Raw genomic sequence first — 9,519 nt, 5'->3', positions numbered from 1 at the left:
CAGGCGTTCTACACGGCGTTGGAAAGCTAAGAGGATAATATTTCACCTCCAATTGGAATCACTCGATTATCAGCTCTAGAACTCGAGATATTGCCATCTGAAGCAGGCTGCAATATTGTGAAGTGCTTCTTCGCTTGTTAAACTCGTACGCACCCATGCTTTTGCTATCTTTAGGCCTTGAAACGCGCACCAAGCTCATTCCTCGAGTCAATACTTCATGTCAAATGCAATGTTAATTACTTAGGGACGGATTTGGCTTGATTTCTGCTCAATTCTTCATATTTCTGCAATAATAGACAAAAAACACGAAAGTAGAGGAAAATAGGGAAATAATGGCATATATTGCACATTTGAGCTCTGAAATGCGTGTAGAATAAAGTGTGAAACATCATATTTTGGACACGCATCAAATCTCCCCAAACCATACCTTGCTTGTCCCTAAGCAAGAACTAGACTCGATCCTAAAACCTAATGGAACGAGTTCAGTCTCAGAGCGAATTGCAATACGTAAGGCCTAAACCAATTTAATGCACAACCAACAATCAATTAGCAATGTGAATCATGAAAACGAATTATGAAGCCGTTAAAAACTGCTGAACCGTCAACCATAGAGACTTATCAAATTGGACTCTCACGAGTCGCTCAAATCACTCAAATAAGAACGAGGTGAATATATAAGAGGATAGAAAGAATTTATTTTGTAAAGACTCTCACCTAACTACGACCTATGAAGACATGCCAAAGAATAAAATATGAAAATGATCTCTATGACCGTACATATGCATTCCAACCAACAAATGACCATGACACATGCCGAGGTATATATGGATATGTGAGGTAAAGGGTAAGAAGGGGCTAAAATGAATTTGGATATGAGGAGTAATAAGCCAAGCTAGTACTACAATCCAAACTATAAACGAATCCCAACTTCAAGCTCAATGTAAATGATACAATACGGTGCCAATTCAAGGCACAAAACTCACAATCTCCACAAAATTTTGACTCCCCAAAGAATACAAATGATAAAATGGGAGTGGAAATCACCAAATCATAACAATTGCAACATGTGATTTTTTTTTCCGAACTTTTCTTTTTCTCGGGATGCGATCGATCGACCAATATGGTCAGTCGATCGACCGGATTCTACAGCACTCGTCTCTTTTTTTCTCTTCTTTTTCGAGTCATTTTTCTTCTTTATTTTTCTTTCTTTTCTTTCCTTCCACCATTTCACCCAACATCTCGAAATGAGCATATAACCAAACCGCAAATAAACACATTCCCAAAACTAATACTACTAGCTTGACAAAGGCAGGCTAAATATAGGATGTAGTTAAGGGACAAAAAGGCTATTTTTGGCTATGAGGGGTTCATGGGTAAGATGTATAAAGGGAAACCTCTACCACATGTGTCAACAAACCACAAACCAAATGCATACAGGTATTAAGTAGATCAAGTTCATAATTATGCAAATTAAGGAAACATGTCTCATAGGGAGTACTACTCACATTCCTAGATAAACTGGTCATGAATGTCACCAGTTATAGGCTCTAATACTCAGAAATATGATGTAGCTTGCCAAAAATCCAAGTCAAGTCTCAAGTTCAGCAAGAATGTAACGAAAACTCGTAGATATGCATTTACGATTCTACTAATAACATGTAAGTCAAGCAAGGCTCAGGCAAAACAGGTGCAAAAAGCAATATCATCCTTGAAATACTACCGTTCCGACTCGACCTATATGCTAAAATAGACGTGCATTTTATGAAATTTTTGAAATTTTCAATTTTTTTTTGGATTTTTGTATATATGGAAAATGAAATAAACAATGCAAAACAGAATGAAAATGTGAATGCAAAACGATGATATGCGACGCAAAACCCTTCCCCAAACCAAATCGCACAATGTCCCCATTGTGCAAAATCATATAATGAAGAAAAGAGAAATAGGAATTTGCGAGAAAAGAAATAAAATAATGACATGAAGTAAAGAAATCAGGAACTCACAAGACTTTAAGTGCAGCAAAGGAAACCTCCCCAAACCAGCGTGAGCTAGGAGGTTTCAGTAGCTAGCAGTGCTACTAATAAAGACCTGAAAAGACAAACAAAACCACGCATAAAATCGAGAAGAACAATTTTGAAGCGGTATTTTGTGCATAATTGAGAAAAATTAGAAGAAATAGATAATGACGGAAAATAAAGTGGAGCAGAAAACTCCCTTAATTCCGCAAATCGACCAAACACAGCAGGGGAGAGGTCGAGAACAAATACAGCAGCAGTGGTGGTCGGTCGATCGACCACATAGCCCAGTCGATCGACCATGCAAACGTGAACAGTATCGTCTGGAAACTGCAGATCAGTCGATCGACTAATGGTGCCAGTCGATCGACTGAAAACACTGCTGCAACCTCTTATTTCTTCGTATTAGCTCAATAAATTGAGCTAATGAGGTCTAAAAACCAGCAAATGCACAATAATACGCGCCCAAATTTGCGCAAAACCCAAAGTAAAGTCTATAGCGTTTAAAATACTAAGCAAGCAAAAATAAAATGCGAAGTCTCGCGCACACAAAATACGGTAAATAGTCTTAAAAGCAAAAAAAAGTAAATGTTTGATAGAGCATGTGATCAACTAATAGTTGATCAAGAACGGCCACGGTATGGCCCACTTCGTTGGCTTCTGGCTACATGAGGTAGCCTCAGCAGTGCTCATCTTCTCAGCTGCACTCTTCCTAACTTCAATATCCGTATGGCTCAACGGATGAATACTCTCATCATCTCCCCAGTCAATGACCTCTTCGGAATCGTCAGAATCCAAATCAGACTTCGTTGCTTTGACCGGCTCGTCATCCATTTCCTCATCAGTTCCATAGCTCAGGCAACCAAGACCACCCCTTGAAATGATTGGCTTCTTTGCAGCTGGAGCAACTTGCAGCTCACCCTTCCCCAAACCAGCTCCTGCAATATCAGAAATAGACAGATCTTCCTCCAATTTGCTCCCAATTTGGGGCGGAGGTGTTACAACAGGAGTGGAAATAGAGACAGGTAATTCAGGAAGCACAAAGTACGATTTCTTTTCAGAAACCGTATTACAAGTAACCGGCCACATGGGGTCTTTCTTCTTAGCAGGCTGAGTAAAAACGATGGACTGTTTCCCTACTTTAAAGGTCAACGTCCCTGAGCCTACATCTATAATCGCACCAAAGAGTGTGCGAAAATGGTCTACCCAAAATAATAGGAATATGAGCATCCTCGGGTATATCAAGTACGATTTAAGTCAACAGGGAAGAAAAACTTCCCTATTTGGACATGAATGTCCTCTAAGACTCCTATAGGCCGGACCGCAGAACGATCGGCCATCCATCTTTGTCATGCTAGTAATTGCAAACCTAGTCAATTTCAATTTCCTAGCTAGACTCAAGGGCATGACACTTATATCGGCTCCTAGGTCACACAATGCCCTCTTAATTGAGAAGGTACCTATGTTGCAAGGGAACAGAGAAACCGCCCGGGTCCTTTAACTTAAGGGGTGCGGTGTGAGAGACAGATAGAAGCAAGACTCCTCGATAAGTGCGACAAAGTGTGCACTGTTTCAAGTGACCGCTTTTTGGACAACAATTGTTTCATAAATTTAGTATAAGCGGGTACTTGGTTAACTAATTCAAGAAAAGGAACTTGTACATTTAAGCTACGGATAACATTTTCAAACTTATTAAATGATACTGTTCCTTTGTCGGCACTAGTCTCTCCGGATATGGGGCTGAAAGAAGTAACTTAGCCCTCTCCTCTAAGTCTCTCGCACCGCATCGGTGGATTTAGGCTGAAAATCTACTACCTTCTCTTTGTTGCAGCTCGACCCTTCTTCAGACCGTCTCAAATGTGAGCCATTAACCGACATGGGGTCATACCTTGAACTGGGATCGACCCATCAAGACTCGGGTCTTGCCTCGATATTTTCGGAGTTGTCATACCCCGAAACAAATGGTCTCTCAAGTCATTAGGCATTGGGGGACGGAACCGAGCACCTTCAAGCGACTTCCTCGGTCGATCGACTAGGTTGGTCATCGATCGACCGAGGTTTTCGTGTCAGAGCACTGGAAAGTCGGGGACTGGTCGATCAACCATGATGGTCGGTCGATCGACGTCTCTTTGTTGTTTGAAGTTTCGCTTCGCTAATCTTCTGCCACTGTTCTTTCAAGGCGGTCGATCGACCATGATAGGCAGTCGGTCGATCGACTGCCTATGCTGCTAGTCGTCTTTATTTTGCCATTATTAACGACGCCTTTTCTTTCTTCTTTTCGGACCCATCTTTCGCCATCGCGACCCGACAATAGTAGACCCGCTCCTCAGGGTTATGGCATTCAAAGTCTCTTTTTGCTCGGTCTCATCTTTATCAACAATACCAGCGATGGCGAGGTCGATTGACTTTCAAATGCAGCAATTCTACTCCTAACGCTATTCTTACGCTCCGAGAGTTCAGCCTCTTCTCTTCCCAATTCATCTCTATTAATTTCCGGGCTTACCCTTTTCATAGCGAGGCTTTTTCGGGGTCGACCCATTATGACCGCGAATAGCATGCACGGTCTCCAGGTGTTTAAGAGAAGAGAGGTCGGCCATTCGGGAGTGAGTTGATTTAAACCATGCTTTGCAGCTTTTGCCGAAATCTCTTGTATCATAGCTTTGAGATCCGCTATCTCGTTAGAGGGAAGAAGGATTTGCGGAGGTGGCGCAAAAGAGTATGAAGGCTCTTGAAAGCCTTGATGATAGTACGGATGTGGCGGCGTATAATGACCTTGTTTATATTGCCTGTAAGCATAAACTTGGTCCATAGTTGCTCGGCATATAGCGAGAATCATGCCCCTCAAAGACCACATCTCTCACAAAATTCCACCGCTTTGCTCCCAAGAACGGAACATGGTGAATCCTCCTGAAATCTTGCTAATAGGACCTGTAGGACCTATCGAAACAACACTAAACAGAAGATAAGAACCGCCTCAAGGTACTCAGCCTTCCCTTGAGGCTAAAGACAGACCAAAATAAAAACAACTAAAACTAGCGCTACCTCCCCAAGAACGGCGCCAAAATTTGATACCCGTCGTTGTGAGTACCAAAAATAATATTTATAATTCCGAGCTAAACTAACAGAAGCTAGTGGTAGCACGAGTCGAACCACGGGGAGGAAGGGAATTTCATTGTCTAAATCGGGTCTAAGGTAACAATTGTGGGGGTTTAATTGGTTTTGGTCTGTAGCTAAGAGAAATAAAAGACAATAAAATAAATAACGGATTAAACAGATAAAGAAAGGTACTAGGAGGGTCGGTTCACTATAGTTTCGGCGGCAGCATACTAAACAGGTCTAAATCAAAACACATGAGGCGGGAAATAAAGAGGTCCTCTCGGTCCACTCTTAACAAATAGCATCTTTCGATCTCGCTATAAGTCCCTAATATCACTAATACGACTCTCGTCCTGAAAAGTGACTTATAATCTAAACTTTACCTATCTTTCGATCTCGGCATAATTTAGTCATTTTAATTGGTGATCTAACAACTGTCCCTATCTCTCGATCTAATGGGTCATTCATATCCTAAACATTCAACTAGTCGTGTGCACTCGATTAGTCGAATAAAGAATTAAAACAATTAAAACGAAAGGAAAACCTCACGTGGTCATCGATCGACCAAGTATGGCGGTCGATCGATCGACATGCATCTTCAGTCCGTGTTTAATCTACGCCGCCTAATCTATAATTCCCCTACATCCTAGCACAAGCAATTTAGCTACTCATAACGGGAATGATAACAACAATAATATTAAGGAAATAAACAGAAGAATTCATGCTTGGATTAATGGAATAAACAATTAACATAAATGACAATTGCGGTTTCGGGAAAACTAACTAGCAATTTCTATACTATTAATGCAATAAAGATGAACTGAAATAAGAATAAGGGAATACCGAATTTGCGAAAGAATTGTAACGGAATGATTAAAGACCATAAACGGAAATCCAATGCGAAACAATATCCCGAACCCTAATTATTTGATATTCTAAACTGAATGAAAACTAGATGTAAAAACTTGATAAATTTCTGAATGTTCATGCTGCCTTTTATAGGAAAAGTACGCAGCTATTATTCCTAAACCTAATAACTCATGGGCTTGATAAATCTCGATCTTTTTAATTCTCGTATCAGCTCGTGGAGTGGTCGATCGACCATGTTGCTCAGTCGATCGACCAACCTATACTGAACAGTAGCTTCGATCCCGTGCTCGGTCGATCGACCACAAGCATCGATCGATCGACCAAGGTTGTTTGTCACAAAGAGTGCATTCTGACGAATTCTGCAGCGCGCACCGATCTTAAAACAGCTGCCATTTCTTCGTTCCTTGGTCAAATCAGGCGTTCTACGCGGCGTTGGAAAGCTAAGAGGATAATATTTCACCTCCAATTGGAATCACTCGATTATCAGCTCTAGAACTCGAGATATTGCCATCTGAAGCAGGCTGCAATATTGTGAAGTGCTTCTTCGCTTGTTAAACTCGTACGCACCCATGCTTTTGCTATCTTTAGGCCTTGAAACGCGCACCAAGCTCATTCCTCGAGTCAATACTTCATGTCAAATGCAATTTTAATTACTTAGGGACGGATTTGGCTTGATTTCTGCTCAATTCTTCATATTTCTGCAATAATAGACAAAAAACACGAAAGTAGAGGAAAATAGGGAAATAATGGCATATATTGCACATTTGAGCTCTGAAATGCGTGTAGAATAAAGTGTGAAACATCATATTTTGGACACGCATCAGCGAGCATAGTGGCGGCACTGAACACAAATACCCCATCCTAGGGATCTTTTTCCAAGGCATTCACTGTAACACCCCCATACTCCAAGTGCCTTACTGTGGACAGCGGGCCGCCCACGGGGGCGCTTGGTGAGAAACGAAACAAGCGTTTGCATTTTGTATGGAGTCGCCACCAATTTTTATAGGAAATTGGAACCGTTCGAATACCTCGTGTCATGTCAAGACACAAAGTAGTGACATGAACACTAAGCAATCGTTACCCTTAGCATTCTATGTCTAGAATGACTCTCGTGAATGCCAATGAACACGGGTGCTCACGGAGATCTGGAGTAAGGGGTGAGGGTACGTATTAGGAAGCTCTTTTGATCGAACACCTAATCCCGCCCGCCTCAATAGCGGCCTCTACTAATGATTAGGGAAGTTATTCGTACTCGATATATCGTCGGCTTATATGCATGCAATGCAACATCCAAGTTTTAATCCTAGCATATGAAGATTAACTAAGTCGGTTGACAATTAATTAGCATACAATAGGATCGAAATAGGAGTTAAGTTCAATTACATGCGAAACATACAAACAATAAAAGAAATACAATAATTATAAATTACAATAATGAAAATTACAGTAATTACATTGGAATAGGCGATTTATGTCGAAAATACCTTTAAAACGGATAATTTGAGAAAAAGAAATAAAAGAATGAAAACAAACAAATTAACGAACAAGAATTAGCGCGATATTACGGTTAATAGTTAGTTAATATGTAAACTAATTACACGACGTCAAGCGTAAACGAAGTTCGGGGACGAAATCATCTCGAACAGCGCAGCAGATCGCTAGCCCTCTGGAAGAGGCGCGGCGATTCTTTGCGTCTGTTCCAAGGGTGAGTTCTGGCTGTGAAGCCGGAACTGCAAATCGTTAATCTGAATTGATGAATTTAATGATGGATTCAATTATTTACTCGGATGGAAGTGATTAACATGTTATTTACATATGAATAGGTCATAAAAGCAGTAAAACATGGATGGGACGGATGCAAACGGATTATTACATGAAATTACGATGAAAATATTAATGAGTCCTCTATTGAAATAAGTCAATTAGGCTAAATACGACGGATATACAACGAATATGCGACGAACATGCGAATAAACAGATTAAACTATATCAATGACGAATTCCAGAAACTCAATATGAACAAATTGAATCTCTAAAATCCGGGTTTGAATTCAATGACGAAAACCCGCAAATATTGGATTATTTGGGATTTAAGTCGGATTTTAATGAACTAAACATGTTAATGATGATAATCAATATACATATGAATTATATACTATCATGATGAAGAATTAACAAACAAAACGAAACAAATAAAAGAATTTGACGAACAACAGAGGACGAACGAAGAAGAAAGGAAGCAGGAATTGCGGCAGCCTCACGAAGAGGCGCGGCAGAATCGCGCTCCTTCAAGAGGCGCGCGAGCTTTCTTGCGTCCTTTCTCGACGGTTATCTACTGGAAATCCGCAAAAACAGGTTTTAACAAAGGGTTTTAGAAATCGATTTTAACGGTATTTTCGACGTAAACCTTACAATGGATGATACGAAAAGTAAATACAATAAATAAAGAGAATTATACACCCTCAGACTTACATGTTGACGAAACGAGAAGAACTAAGATATCGATTAGTGATGCTCGACGCGAATGCAAAGAAAGTGCCCTCGTAAGAGGAAAACGATTGATTAATTAAGTTGATTGAGTGTAGTTGGTCAAATTGGTCGGTCATGCAACGGAGAGGCTGGTACCCGGAAAGATCCGAGCTTACGTGGTCGAAAGTTCAAGCACGTAGGCGCCAATAAGTAAGAACAAAGTCTAGAATGTAAAGGGAGAAGAGAAGGGCGGACACTCGCGTGAGAAATATGAGGAGCGAAGGCTCCTATTTATACTAATCACGTGAAGGAATTAGGGTTTCGGAGACTCTTTGGAAGTGAATCTCGGAAAGATATGAAAAAGATACGTAAGACATGCAAAGAAGGGCACGGAAAAGGCGCAGCCCATCTGCGTCTCTTGGAAGAGGCGCAAAGACTGGCTCTTTGCGTCTATTCCCGTGAGGTTTCCTCCTCGTTTGAAGAAAGATTTCCGCGTTTGAGTTATGGTAGGACGGAAATAATTCGATTATCTTATGAATATTACGGGATATTATTTGCCAAAAGATAAAATTTGTTAAATATGGAATAGAAATATCCGGAACATTCCAGAATATTCTGACTCGGGATTTAACGGTTATCAGAAAATGGAGACGGTTTTTGACCCGGACTCCGAATATACTCTAATTACTGCCAAAACAACCGTATCGGGACGTATATGACATCTAAGAGGTAGACATTTAAATATTTGAGCAATCACTTGACGATAATCTTACGAACTGTCACAAATCGTTCCGACTATCAAACATGCGGCCCAATCATCACCGGGTGGTTTGCGGGAGGTGCAGAAATGAGGTATCTACAGAGCCCCCACTTTGACTGAGGCTTGGACAAGGCGAAAGTCAAAGTATAGCCATCAGGTCAATCGAAGATTACAACCTGACGACTATGGCGACGCGAGGCGGTTCAAGGGTCCAACCAAGGACCTGTCGTCGGGAACATTTTAGAGTCTGTCGACTATCGGGGAGGGTCGTTTAAAGTCCATTAGACTACGTAAGGAAGCTCGCCAGCC

The sequence above is a fragment of the Silene latifolia genome, chromosome 9 (assembly GCF_048544455.1).
Source record: "Silene latifolia isolate original U9 population chromosome 9, ASM4854445v1, whole genome shotgun sequence".
In the NCBI taxonomy this organism is placed as follows: Eukaryota; Viridiplantae; Streptophyta; class Magnoliopsida; order Caryophyllales; family Caryophyllaceae; genus Silene; species Silene latifolia.
Note: the sequence above shows the minus strand (reverse complement) of the source record.